Below are 15,980 nucleotides of genomic sequence, written 5' to 3' on the forward strand. Positions count from 1 at the left end.
AAAGCTGGGATCGAACCAAGGATTTCATGTACCAGAGGTGAATGCTCTACCACTGAGCCACCGAGAGGGTAATTGACAAAAATGCTATATTTTATACGCAAATGTACATAAAGTAGTTACTTCTGTAGCAGACTGTGCATTATTAATGTTGTGGGTATTGAACATGGTGTACTAACAGCTGCATTTAATTCTAAGCTGTGAGATTTTCATTAATACCTATTTACACAAATTATGCTAGTCCGAATATATATAAGTGAAAGTGCGATAATATTGATCAGAATGTTGCAAAATTTCACACACTTCATTGTTTACTGTGTGTAGTATAATTTTTGTATCGTCTCGAAAACAAAATCTCGCCTCAAATTTCGAGATGGGACTAGCATATATTTTCAAGTAACGAAAAGTCTTAAACCTCGTCTCCTGTGCATTCCTTGAAAGGAAGTGGATGGAAACCTGCCAGGGTCTAAGTTTAAAGGTACGAGTATTATAGGGGCAGAAGGGGACAATGCATCCCCCAGAAGAGCAAACTTCATTATTTTTATATATAAATAAAACCCATCCCAGAGTTTGGAGCTATTAAAAGTACCTCTAAGTAGCAGTATTACAACCCCCCCCCCCCAGAAGTCCGTCCTCGATCCGCCCCTTGAGTATTATCCCAACATTCCCCGGTAGAACTGAGCGAAAACCTTGAAACAAGCTTTCGGGATATCGATAACCAGATTTGAACCCAGGACCTATTGATTTGGAAGGATGAATGGTAACCAATAGCCTACGTTTGCTTGGTTAACTATGGAAGAAAAATCTTCCGTAGTTCCCTTCCACGTACACATATGCACTCGAACTCACTTCAGCAAGCAGAACAGAACTTAGTGTGTTAGACCATTAAATTATAAATATGGTCAATAGTATTTATAAATAAATGCCTACATAAAATGCATGAATTTAACTAATTTAAATTTTGTTTAAGCGAAATCAGAAACGCGAACGCATTTCAGTGTTAAATGAAGACATGGTCCATTGGGTGGAAGGACATTAGGGTAGAATCAAACCTTAGTTGGAAATTGTCTAACTACAATGCAATGCTACCGTTATTTCTCGTTTATAATTCTAAATTCATATTGCATAGTTAACTTAACTGATAGTTTCATATTCATCTCGTAAAAAAGAGTCTTTTTGTTTCTTACTACATATAACTCGCGAGTTGCAGCCAATTCCCGTGCTGTCTACTAATTTAAAATACTTTACTCGAGACAATGAAGAAAAACTAGTTTCCCTCCGTATTTCAACAATTCCTCTCTAGGCAACCAAGAGGAATTTCCCAATTTACATAACGCCTCCTGGAGAAAACTTCCAGAAAAGCCTACCGTACAATGATTTTTCTTAAAGAACTCTTGAAATAAGACTAATAGCATTCACTGAACTGCTGCTGCTTTCTTCAGTTCTAACGAAAACTTCACATAGAAGTTTTCAACCCTAACTACTGTCCAAATTTTTAATAAGTTTGTATTAAAAAAAAAAAAGCTTCACTAAACATTAAAAATACTAATAGGAAGTACTGCCAGTTTGATTTTGAGAATTAAGAAACCAGTATTAAATCCAGCATTCGTATCCACAAATGAGTGAACTTTGTCCACCGGATGAGCAGTATATAACTATTATTATTAGTATTATTATTATTATTATTGCCAAAGTAAGTACGTATTCGTAGGCTCATTTGTGCATCCTGGGAGAAAATCCCGGAAAACCAGCAAAGACCGTGATAACTTAAATGCCAGTTACAGTAATAGTATTTAATGCATCCACTGCAATTCTTTAATATATACATTTTAATATCCTACAATTTCAGCTACTAAACTGTGTACATTGTTTGAAGAGGATTGCTACTACCCTCATTCAAAGGTTGTATTCTCAACAATAAACAGAAAAATACATATTTGATTGAAAGGAACATTGAACAGCCAATGACGATTCATATTAATTTCACTTGTGTCTGCTTATGTTCACCAGTATATGACTTAAAAAAATGAACAACAAAGATTTCATTAACGAAATAAATCATAGTTATTTAAAAAACAAATCAGCACCAACATTTTCTTCCCTGGTTTATCGTTAGACTAAGTGAGTCTTTGGAAGGAGAATGGTGTTCCAGAGTTTCCTCTCGGCTCTCCCCTTCCTCGCACTTCTTACGTTACATTAACCTTTATCATAATTCACTTGCAAGCATTATCAATTACATTTAGTTTAAAAGGAAGACTCATAGGATTAATAGATTTCATTGTTTATTAACTATATACGAGAAATAGATGAAACTGTCAAAATATTATCAGTGTATTTATATAAATCAATAATATAAATGAAAAACTATCCGTGCGTCACTCAAAGTGTCTATAATTCAATAAATTGCTTCTTGAGCTCTGTCGTGGGTAAATGGTTTACCATACGCGTCTTTGGTGTGAGACACAATATTCTGATTTTCTGTGGGAGCTAGTGTGTCCAGATTTAAATTCACATTAAGTTATAAACCCTTACGTACTATATTTCACCTCCTGTAGCTATGGTGCTGAGAATAACTCCGAACCAACTGATCAAACGAAGTGCTTAACACCGTTATCTATTAGCACGTAGCAGCCAAGGTCGACAATGAACAGTACCCAAAGACTTCAATTAAACTTCAAATATGAACCTGAATTGATTCGAAATTATATATAATTTGCAAGATTCGGCGTGTTTAATGAAGTCCATACTAATATTCAAAATTACTCTGTTCATCCTACATTGTGACGAATCAAAGTAGCGAGTTTTAAAAAAAGATAAATATTAAAAAAAAAAAAAAAAATACTAACAGTCGAATGAAACTAGGTAAAGCAAAATCGGAATACGAATGGAATGGAATCTGAGTTTTACGTCCCACGGTTATGCCGGTTAGGCTAAAGGAGACTGTGATGATGAGAAATGAATGAAATGGTGGAATGAAGAAAGTGGGAGGAAACGGGAGAACCCCGAGAAAACCCCCACACACGGTGTTAAAACCGGAATACCAATGCAAGTTAATGATTTAACTGTCCCATAGGCCTATACGGTTTACGTAACCCACTGTACTATTAATGGTTACTATTACTATCAGCTATTGACTTAAGATATATGCCTGCATTATGCATAAATAAGGTAGTAATATACCAGGCGAGTCTCTTACATTTTTCATTCATTCGGTCTTAGCTGAATAAAACAAGAAAAATTCTGTCATTAATCTTGCCGTATGAGACTAGGCAAATAACGCAATTGTATGCAACAGGGATATTTCGTAACATTTGGTGCTTAATTTAGTATTAAAACAACTGTAACAAAGAACTGCTGAAAAGATTTAATAAAATTATTTCTTCCGTAACTTTCCACTTTTTTCCCTAGCCTTGGATTCTTTTCAGAACGTTAGTTTTATTTCAAACCGTTTACAACACTAATCTGGAAGTTTACTCCAAAATATTTCCAGAAGAAAGGAGGAACTGATTGTTACATCTTAATGTGATGCTTCTTTCAACTTCGGGCCGTCATTCGCCGAACACGTCCGACAACGTTGAACCGTGGTGTGTCGTTCCATCACGACAATGCGAGACTTGACGTGGCTGAACAATCCAGAAGAGCCTTGCAGAATTTGACTGATAACTTGAACTGCCCAGACAGTTTTACGTTTCTTTCATCCGTTTAACCCCATGAAATCTCATCCTAGTGGTAAAGCTCTCGTAGATAACAGAACGGTAACGTGTATCGCATAGCTAAAGAAAATTACGATGAACACAGACTGATAAAATAATAATAATAATAATAATAATAATAATAATGACCCAGTTTGTCGCATAACATTCCACAGTTATGCCGGCCAGGCTAAAGGAGACTGAGATGATAAATGAAGGAAATGGTGGAATTAAGAAAGTGGAAGGAAACGGGAGAACCCCGAGAAAACCCACCCACACGATGTTTGATCACTACAAAGTTCACTTGGCGCGAGATGGGATCGAACCAAGGACCCCAAGCACCAGAGGTGAACGCTCTACCACTGAGCCATAGCGGCCCCCTTCTTAAAAAGTGAATATTACCTGAGTTACAGATGATTTATTCTGAATATAAAAGAACCACCACGAATAAAATTAATGCAGTATTCTTTAAAATAAATACATTGCCGCTTGAATTAATGAGTCTGAAAGCAACAGTCAAGTACGACACACCTTCTATACGCAGAGAAAAATAGTGTATATCAATGAGAATAGAACACAACGTAAGAAATACTTATAATACACTAATATGAGTAATCTCAGAAGCTGCAGTCTATTTTCATAGAAAATTTTAACATGAAGTAGCATCGTGAAAAAATAGCCTACCGTTAGTCCCTCCAGAACCGTTAACCGTGACTAACAAATCCGTGAAGCACCCGATCAACATTACTGTCAAATCATCGCCACAGGAGGCAGCACCTCTACTGTTTCACCTGTAGACGAATGAGTCATTTGCTATCAAATGAGCTCATATTAAGTTTTTGTTAGCTCCAGACGGGCTACAGAGGTTTCTTTTCTGCCGTTTGTGTAAACACGTACAACTCAAAATGTGTAATTTTCTTTCATACAGAGTCGTCCAAATATCCGCAGGAGACGGCGTGTTTGTTACTCACATTCCTCTTGAGGAGATGTAACTCATTTTGACTCCTGCTTTTGTTTATCCTTCCTATTGAATTCACAAGAGTATTAATTACTACATTTTCTGCCTCATCACCCAAACTTAATGGAGACCACAAAATAAACGCTGCAAGGAAGAACGAAGCAGAAAATGCCTCGTACTGTGAAACTTCGGAAACGAAAGGCTAGTCTCAACATCGGAATATGTTCTTTTACCCATAATGCTTTCCCGTGATATCATGGGAACTAAACAATGCAATTTGTGTAATGCATACCGACAGGAATACAAAATTCCTCATTCACTTGCATGTCAAACGATAAACACAACAATAAGGCAGTATCTTAGCTTTACTGAATCAAATGCACAAATTACAGAATGCTATAAATTTAAATAACAAAAAGCTTTCTCCCTCATTACTCGTGTTATATGTTTTATTATTTTCTCACTAACATTTATCTTCTACACGTTTTAGAATGTAGCTATACCTGACAAATCAACCTCCCTCTCAAACTTGCTGCATACGTACATAATGACAGTCTCTTGTGTGTAACCATTTCCTACTCATCTCTCTGAAAATAGGAGAACTGTGTAAGTTTCTGTGGAATCTAAAGCTACTAACATAGGCAGGTATCACTAGATAGGAATGAAATTTACGTACGGGGAAAAGTATCTGTTGGAATGAAATGTACTGACTACATACTGTGCTGAATGTCTCGTAAATCCCACCCGATTCTTGTAATTGAGAAAAAAAAGTATTTGTCGAAGAAGAAAAAAAAAAAGAAATACGTACTCCATGAATTAAATGCTTCAAGCTTTTTAAATTTTAAAACTTAGCGACACAATCTATGGGACTGTGTGATATACTAGTTATATTCCATCTCATTGGGAACCACTGCATTAAGCGACACCTGTACAATTTATTATGAAAGTATCGACTCCAGTGTCACATTAACATTATTATTATTAATAATAATCCTCAAAACATATGGCAAAATGAGTTTAAAGAAATTACATACAAATATCAAAATAAACACTCAATGGGGTACTCAAGGAAAAGGTTCTAGTGCCCCCCTTGAGCAAAATAAGAAAGAAGAAAAAATGCTGTATTAAGACACATATATACACGAAGATTAAGCTTCCAACAACAACAAAAAAAAGTATCCGAATCTGCCCATTGGCAAAATTCTGCGCACGTCATTGGTCACACTGTTGCCATGAGACAAGATAAAACTTTCAAAACATGCAAGACGAGACATGGCTCTTCAAACAGAAACACACATTTTAAGAGATGAGAATGTCCCAAATCACATAGAGAGAGAGAGGTAGACTATACAATCTGTTGATTATACACGAAATACGAATTTATGTTATGTATATTTTATTTCTCAGTAACCAGACATACGTTAAGAATGCCAGAGTAGGGCTCGGAGTAATAGTATATCTATTTGAAAAATAACAGATAAAATCAGATAGGCCTACACAGACTACCATCATATATTGGATTAGGGATAATAATGGTCTGTTCGAAGAAAATAAACTAATTTTTCATAGCAGGGGAAACAAAATAAGACAGCTCCATATTTTATATACAGGGTGTAACGTAAATGAATAGCCAGAAGTGACGACGTGATTGCGGACATCCAAGTAAGTAAAAACGTTCCTATAAACATGGGTCCAATGTCACTCCGTTTCCGAGATACAGGGTGTTCAAATGTTGAATCCCTCCAATGGCTCACTATGGGAAAGTGAATGGAAATATGCAATATTACAGAAATAATACAATCAAGTGGAATTGCGTCTGTGGCTTTCAACATTTAATTACGTTGTGGCTTCATACGTAAGTTATTCTCATGTGCATTCATTTGTAAGACCATAACACTTTCATGCAAGAGTTTGTTCTATGAAGCGTTGTTTCCAACTGTGCGCCGTTAATTGACTTCACACCTGGACGTCTTCTCTTTAGAAAATGAAGCGGAATCTACCCCAGGTTTAGGGAAGTTTTGATTCCAGCAATCATATGCTAACGTGTGCACATCTAGTATTATTTGAGAACGTAACACTTTGTAACAGGTTAGTAACACTGACAACCCAGTAACATCAAATTTCGGTTAGTTTCATTCTCTATGTTAGTGTAAATGTATTTTCACAGGCATAATTCCACTTGATTGTAGCATTCCTCTAATATTGAACATTTCCATTAGCCAATATTGAAATCTGTATCCCCAACATTTTACTCACAACAACGAACGAGTATACGATCAAAGAACAAACAACAAAGAAAGTAAGTCTACCTGATAAATTATATAAAAAGCAATGAGTTGATCAGTACGGGACTGTATACCTACTTTTGGGCCACCCTGTATTCCTACCACTTCCGGTTGTAGTAAAGAGTGAAAACGGAATATATTCCTTGTTTGCCTAATTGATTGCAGAAAACCACTTCTTGTCATACCGTTTTTACTCCATAGCAAGCATCGATACACCAGAAACTGGATTTTATCTGAAACTTCCGATTTGAATAGGGGGGTTAAGGAAGACTATACATATTCTTAGAACGCGAAATCGACTTTTCAATACGATTCTCGCTTATTTTAGATCTCTGTAGATCAATATCGAAATAGAAAGCTCCAGTAGTTTCCCTAGTTTCCAGTTTTAGCAGAGAGTAAAATATATTGATGAATTGTATTCTTGGGACACTTAATCTATTGCAGAAAAACTACTTACAGAAATATATTACAGCTTTTGCTTTACAGTGATCAACATAAACGGTTGTATTCTTTTTATTTATCACTTCCGGTCTGAGTATTGCCCGCGTAAGCAAACTGAATTCCTAACTTCTGACTGTCTACATCCTGACAAAATTTGGTGGTGACCCACTAAACAGCGCCTGAGAATTTTTCATTCGGACACACAAAGAGGTCCGTTTAGAGGTCATCCGCCCCTTGCCCTGAATTTCAGATGTTGGGAGCGTAATGCAGATTTCTTGAGCAAAGTCCACAGAAAAAAAATGAAGTCATTATACCGAACAAATACGGACTTTGATCATCATATCTATTGACCGTAAGGAACTATAGGTCTAAATTGCTCTCTTGTATATTTTTGGACTAGGATTCCTAAGGTTTCACTACTTTCCAGTTTCGGGCCTACTTAAAATTCCGGAAATTGGGCCTAAGCAAATTTCCAGTTTTGATCATCTATATTTCATCCGTATTTATTCGGTGTAAGGACCCCAAACTTATTCTGTTGGACTTTGCTCATCAAAAGATTTCTAAAACTGAATTACTGTCCCCAAAATCTGAGATTCATGGTAGGCTGCCCTTTTGCCCCCACTGATGCCCCTGTCTAGTGGTAGTCATATGAAACTATCCCACGCCCTTTCACGTGGATTTAGTTTAATTTATTTCGGACTCTTGACTGCGAAGATATTACATTTTGAAATAGAATTCATTTGCTGAGCAAAACTGAAGTTTATTGAAAATGGACTTGGGATCTATTGTGCTCTGAACACCCCAAATATTACTTTTCTTCAATAAATTATTGACTTGAAAAAAAGCAACGAATTGCATAGGCTTGCAGAAAATATTCTAAGCTTAACACAACGTGAAGTGTGCTTCAAATATTACTTTTCGAAAATTTATTATTTTAAAATAATTTTATTAGCATCAGTGTTCTGAAATAGTAATCAAATTTTGCAACCATGAGTATAGCCCCTAAGGGCATAACTAGGAAACGTTCAGAAGCAGTAACTCCAAAATGACTTGTCTTAGGGCTAAATAACCGCACAAGCGTATTTCTGGTAAAATTTTAGCCTTAAAATATGTAAAATGACTCCCTTTGCATTTGTAATTTCGAATTGCAATCAAAGATGGCCGCAACGATACTTGCTATCGCACCATCTGATGTATTAGATCACTTTCAAGTTTCATCATCCTCCCTCAACCCGTTCTCTACACACAAGGGTGCTGAGGACTTTTATTTCACTATGTATATCGATAGACTGTGTGAAATCTCCATAGTAAATAGATTTTAAAATCTACCTAAAAAGCTTATTACAACCAAGTAAGTACTTATGAGAGTTACTGGAGAGGGTGTACTAAAAAGGGATCGTGATATGAAATAAGTTGAGAATTACTAATCTATACTGAAATATGCTGTACCCAATACAGTGTAGTCTTAACCGGGATAAAATGAATGAAAAAGTCGGTTGCAAGCAGTGGTGCTATTCAGCCGGTTCCGACCGGTTCGCTAGAACCGGTTGTTGAATATTTCGAGTTCACAGAACCGTTTGTTATAACCAGACAATAGTAAATTTTACCCAGTTATACCCAGAAACAGTAAATTTTAGTTTAACTATCTTTGTTTTTAAAAATTCTTACAGCTAAAGGGTTATACAAATGATTCAGTAGAACAAAGTATAAGCGGTTTATTTCTTAATCTCAAATTCACAGATATCAAGAATGAAAACTGGGATCACATGAGTGTAGTGACGAGGGTGACTTACGTATATTCGATACGCATACAAACTATCAACACTTGCGGATCCATTGCTATATTAAGGTCCTTCCAATACTTTTTGACAACCATCTATATTGGGTAATTTTTTTCCCAGATATTTGCAGTAGAACCTAATTTCGTTACACCACCTTGTATTAGAATGATATGTAGGTCACTCACTTCTTGTCACTTGTGGTATCCAGTAAAAAAAAAAAAAAAAAAAAAAAAAAGTTTTTGCCTACCTTGTATAGTTTGTTTCCTAAGAGAATTATATCTATCCATCTACTATCTCTCTCTCTCTCTCTCTCTGTATATATATATACAACCGGGTGTTAAAATATTAAAATAACATCACTGGTTGCTAGCAAAGGGCAAGAAATGTTAACAAACAAGTTAGTGCACGATTTTGAAATATATATGCTTAAAATCATGTCTTAAAATGTTTAAAACATGTTTTGTGTGTGTGTGTGTTTTAAAACATGTTTAAAACATTTTAAACATCTTTTTCATGTTTTAAACACATGTTTTGTTCTTTTTTTAAAAACTTTTTATTTTTCAACCCTGGCTACGGGACCCCTTAGCGGAACCCTCCTTGGTTGTTACCATCATTCTGTTTCTGATAGAAAAGAAAATGCGTTTTCTTTAAATACAATAAAGTTTTCTGCATTTGCCAAAGCTTACTTTGTTCTGAAAATAACACTGCTTTGAAAATGGAGTTGAATAGTTCAAACAGCCAAGAAGGTGTGTTGGGACTGCCTCACTATTTCAAGTCTTTCTTTTTCTAGATCGTATTTCAAGTCTGCTGCCAAACTGACATTTTAAGGGACCTAGAAAAATTCACCACACGCGAATATACTTTGCAAAAGTGTACTAAGCTTACAAGAGAAGCCAAGACGAGAAATAATTCTTCGAGAATCGAGACGGGAAAACTTCATTTCTCGTCTGGACTCGTGGACAACACTAGCTATGTCACATGAAACAGAAGAAAAGTTTAGAAAACCAATGTCTCACTCAATAGACCACGTTAACCATGTAAGCTGTCAATGGAATCCAATGCCGATCTTGCAAGATTCTTTAACAGGATTGTTTTACCACATAGATAAGGTTAGAGAAAGATGCGAAACTTATCAATCAACCAGGACGGTAAATACTCTATACGCATAACTTACTATTTCTCCTCAATATATCTTCATCTATTTTACTTTTATGCAACTGACTCAGTAACAATAAAATTTTGATAACTGGGTTGGTTAACACCTATAAAATACTATTAAATGGAGTAACAGTTGATTTCAAAATTTTCATATAGTGCATAAGTTTGAATGCCTGTTAATTATGTAGTTATGAACTACACACTCGAATTTTTAACTTATGTAAAAGGCCTGGCGCTAAGTTAATTATATTTTATAGACGCCATCAGCGTCACTTCTTGATATCCTTTATCGTTTATCAGTTATTAACTAAAGATCAAAGCAGTGATGGGGAAGCGTGATGACCCTCAAGTTAAACTCATACAGCACATTCTTGTATTGACCCGATATTTTATGACATGCATAATCTTTATAATTCACTTCAGCAGAATGATTACGTTAAACTGATCAGTAAACAACATTTCAGCTCTAAATATTCGAATACCTACACAAATTCAATTTATATATCTTGCATGATAAGCATTACAATAGCCCTTATTATATATAATCATAATGTCCGGAAAAGTTTCTCTAGTATGAGCATTAAGGGTTCTGCTCACATATTTTAAATTCAGAAAGTATAGTTGTAGGAACTTTCATAGAAACAGCAATGAAAAGACAAACTTAGAACAAGTATTACTGTAGTATTCAACAGAAATCATACTCATAATCAATGAGCTGATAGCAGTAATCAGAGAGATGTATCATCACTACAAAACACCGTAATTAAGTTTTATCATAATATATGTTCATTATGTAATTCTGCCTTCTTTCAGGGACCCGGGTCCGATTTCCGGTGAGAAAGCTTTGAAATCTGAACGCAATACGATGGTTTGGATTCTATCTTACAGTGTAAGTCTGTGTCTCACTGCTGAAAGACACGCTGAGCTACAACCAACTATACTTCATTATGTTTCCACCGCAACAACACAATATACACTGTTTTGTTTCTCAATTACCATTTGTAGTACTATCTTAGTGTGAAGTCTTTAATTCATTGCAAAATAACCTTTGGACGCAACTTCTTTCTTTAAAGGTGTCTCACGTTTAGATGTAGAAATTATGATCACTCTATCCGCAGTAAAAATGAATGTTAAAGTACTGAACTTGAACGTCCCCTTCATAGATTTAGTCAATTGCGCATCCGACACTCAAGCATGAAGGAATGATATTACCAACATGTCCATTAGCACAGCAAGCGTCAAAAGATAGATATGGACGAAATCGATTCACACGGGCGGTCATCCTTAAGAAATAAAGAGTTACTTTTTGTATTAAATACTCCGAAACCACTGACTGACTGCACTTGTATTTCCAGTACATATTACTAATTATATTATAATTATTTGAGCATTTAGAAACTCCTATACTATGCACCACAGAATTAACAGCTAACGGAAGACTCAGAATGCAATCAATAGTTCTCCCAAATCTAACATGCAAAACGAATTTCAGGTTAAAGCATCCTTAACCGAAACTCCTTACTACAAACAAAAATTTACTTTGAATTATAAACACTGAAAGTGTAACCGTAAGTAACTTGAAAATTCGAATAGTATCACGATTTAAAAAAAAAAAAAAAAAAAAACGTACGTCAAAAAACCTAACATACTTCCAAGAATGTACACTCACATAACGAAACACCAGTTTTGTATAATCAGACATTAAACTTGTTATTTCACTTTTGAATGTTGGGAAATTTCGTCGATACGAGAGAAGCAATTTTCCCAATATCAGCATTTAATATTTGTATTCTTCCTCACGAGACGAGAAGTACATTTTTAAATTTGAGACATTTAACGACCTCCTTGTGCAGCACTTCTCAACCGAAGTCTTACGTTTCAAATACCATTTCACTGTTACACGATTCATAGTACGAACATTTTAAAATAATAAAGTTACTGTAAATACAATGAGAGCATTTATCAATGTTTAAAGATATGCAAAGTCATTACAATATATTCCAATTACAAATCAGATTTAAATGTAATCTTCCAAATTTAAGATATGCTATATATATATATATATATATATATATATATATATATATATATATATATATATATATATATATATATATATATATATATATATATAGGAAATAGTCCAATAATATCTTTTGATTAATTTATTATTTAAATACAGTAGATAAGAAATAATGAAGGTCCGAGGTTACGCTCGTTTAGTATGTCATTACATTATTTGGCGGTTTAGGTTTAAATTATTTATGAGATACTATTAATCTGGATTAACTATTTATGTGATATTCAGCTACTTTGTTTAAGGAAATTATTTCCATGTTAAAGAGTAAAGCATGATACTTTTTACATAAATTAACTTTTAGTGAGATGTTATTGTCTAAAATCTGATTAAAATGAAATCTTTGAGTCTTACGTTCCACGTTATGCCGGGTATGCTAAAAGAGACGGTGATGAGAAATGAATGAAATGGTGGAATGAATAAAGTGGGAGCAAACTGTGTGGTGGACAAACACCGTGCGCTTGTGCGTTTGTCCACCACAAAGTTCACTTAGCGCGAGCTGGGATCGAACCAGGAACCTCATGCACCAAAGGGGAAAGCACTACAACTGAGACACCACGCCCCCCGTAATATTTGATTAATTGAATACTATTGTATTATTTCTATTCATCACTTATACGTACGAGAGGTCAGAAGTTTAGTCAATATATATGCATTTCAATATGAATGCCGTTCACTCTAATTCTTTATCTTAATTGCTTTTAATAGTTTGCGGCGCTATAGTTTCCGAATAACACATTGCTGAAAACATAACACTATTACATATTAAAAATGACTTCTTGGGTCAGATTTATATTCTCTTGTTCTTTCTTTTTTAATTAGCTACATTTCAAATACTTCGAAAATTTACATTGGTAAAGTCATTTACTCACAGCTCTGATGTGCTGTTAACGACTCATGCTCGTTTGGGTGTGAAAATGTATTGAACCTGGCTGATAATCATTTAACAGTTATCTCTATGCAGCATTTGGATTTCCTACTACAATTGCAAAATTCTACCAAAATTACTTCCAACAGTAAATAAATTTACAAAACAAACGTGACAAGCTGTTTAGAGAATACAAACAAGACGAAACTTCTACAACATTTACGGGACACGGAAACTTTATCTCTTGTCTCATCTCCTGGACAACACTAAAACAATGTTAGGCTCATATAATCAACATCAACTTTCATGTAAAAATTAAAAAGGTAAGTTTTCTTCCTGTAGTTTCAATTGCTAAAGATTAATATTTACTGATATGACATTCCTCAAGAGCTACCTCTGTTAGTAATTAATTTACAGTTTATCTACCGAGAAAATTAGAATTAGTTGCTTTATAAAAGCATTACACAGAATCGATCTCGAAGACTTCGAAATAAGAACTTGTTATATGGTGTAAAGTAATGCACTGCTTGAAAGAAGTAATATAATAAAATGTGTATGTCCCCAGCTTTCCCATAGAAAGCAATCACCTTGACACGCTAAATCTTGTCCCCATCTAGGTCTTTACCAGATGTAATCATATGCGAAGCAGTTTTCTTCTTTTTAATCGAATTTAAGGTGCGAAGTAAAAATAACGAACATTCTTCGCGGTTTCAAACACCTTGCCCCGTATGCAATCATTCTTACATATTGTATATGCGGGATTATCTAACACTAGAGGATAAATACCCAGGCAATAGAATACATTTTTCTGTTCTCTACTTATGCAGGTTCTTAAGTAAGACCTACGAACGACGCGACGGGTGCTTATAGCTAAACAGTATTGAAGGGCAAGATTCTAGAACACAGGTCTACAACCCAGAGGCCAAGTCAGAAGAATTAGGACAAAGTAAACTATTTAAAACTTTTAACTAACCGAAATACCACTTGCATAAAATAATGTCTTCTAATAATCTACATTATAAAATTATAGTGGCGGCAGAAACCCCCCACACATATTTTATAATATATGTTATTAGAAGAAATCCTTCAACGCAAGAGGAATTTTGGTTAATTAATAACTTCGAATAATTTATTTTACCGTAATTCACTCAACTGCTCCTAAAAAAAGTAAACAGGAACATCAATAACATCAGACAGTGCAAAACAATATACCAAAGGGGAACAAATAAATTTAAAAAAAAAACGCACTCTATGCCACGTCTACCACTAATGAACAATTCAACATCGACTCCGAATACGAAAACTAAACTAAATGAAGTTCCGAATAAAACAGCAAACTAAAATAAAATTTATGCACATAAGATCACAGAAATAACACGAAACTTCATTTATCTAAAATTATAATTAATTAAAACATTATTATTAATTTTTGAATAAAACAATAGACCTTGCATTGAAAATGGCACAATCATGCTTTAATTATCCAAATGATGCTTTTAGAAAACGCTAAATTGAACATAATTCAACCGGATCATCGCTAAATGTATAAATGCAATTTCAAGTTCTCTCTTATATACACGGAGATAGTAATAACAATAAAACGTACAAAAAATAAAATAGTTCACTCATACATTATGTATTTATTACGAATCCCAGATTAGGATCTTGGCAAAAAAATACCAGCACATTTTCTTATGAACGAATACATAAAGTATTAATAATAATAATAATAATAATAAAACTTTCCGGAGCTAGAAAGAACAATCCCCATACGGGACCGTAACAATTAAAGCGTCCTACAAAGCAAGTAACTTGTTTTCAACAACCAACTCAGGTCTTCTACCACTTCTTTCTCCTAGGGGGACTAAATTAAGGGGCTTGCAACCAAGCATTAGGGGAATGGGCACCGCTGCCTAGAATATATCTGGAGCAGGAAAAAAAAATACGAACTATAGTGATATAGGACTTGCATAATAATATAGGATTTAAAAACAAACGAAAATGTCGAATCACGAAGGTACAGTTTTCTATCAATAACACGCAACATGATGGAATGTCACAATGAAGTTTGTTTATGACAAAATCCCAATAATAATCTGTTCCATGGTACCCTAATTGAATACTTCTCTACACACACACTACACTCGTCTCATCGATAGACGCTAACCAATGTGCTTTGGCTCCATCTTCAAGCAGTCACATTTTAATTACCAAAACAATGAAAAGAAGTCATGTCAATACTCAGCAAACATAACCAAAATAAATATTGAAGTAATCCACGCATGTGATACTAGGGTGCCAAAACATTTCTTGCATCAGTTGGGGACTGTTCTCCCCCCTACCAGTTTTCTGAAAAAGAAAACTTTGAACCAGGATGCACTTACTTCGGGGAAATTAAATTATTAAAATTATTCGTTTATTAAAGTTGAATTCATTTTATCATTGTCAAACCTTATCTAATTTAAACTCATGATAATTTTAAAGTGGTACTTTTGCCTTATCGGCAATTTAATATATATATATTTGAATACTTATACATAGGAACAGTGAAAGTATATGTAAACAAAAGGGCAGTGAATCTATCTCCTCATGGTACAGCGTCCGAATAGTAGATTATCTATGTACACTTCCCTTCAATAATTATAACGAAGTATTTGAATTATTGTTGCATCCCCCACACAACAATTATATCAGCTTTTGGGTTGACCATGCACATATTTACA

The 15,980-nt window shown here is 34.6% G+C and overlaps 1 long non-coding RNA gene across 6 annotated transcripts in view; it reads right to left on the reverse strand.

The window, feature by feature from the left end:
* The window catches only part of LOC145688522 (uncharacterized), a 592,332-nt gene that overhangs the window by 211,490 nt on the left and 364,862 nt on the right, over positions 1 to 15,980 (reverse strand). The window contains exon 1 of one of the 6 annotated variants that reach the window (XR_014131928.1): positions 4,374 to 4,449. The exons of the other annotated variants lie outside the window; for them this stretch is intronic. This is a non-coding gene — a long non-coding RNA (uncharacterized LOC145688522). Of the gene's footprint in view, positions 1 to 4,373; positions 4,450 to 15,980 lie in introns of those variants that run through there. 6 annotated transcript variants of the gene reach the window in all.

Source organism: Thermobia domestica, chromosome 6 (assembly GCF_964235325.1).
Source record: "Thermobia domestica chromosome 6, izTheDome1.hap1.1, whole genome shotgun sequence".
Taxonomy (NCBI): domain Eukaryota; kingdom Metazoa; phylum Arthropoda; class Insecta; order Zygentoma; family Lepismatidae; genus Thermobia; species Thermobia domestica.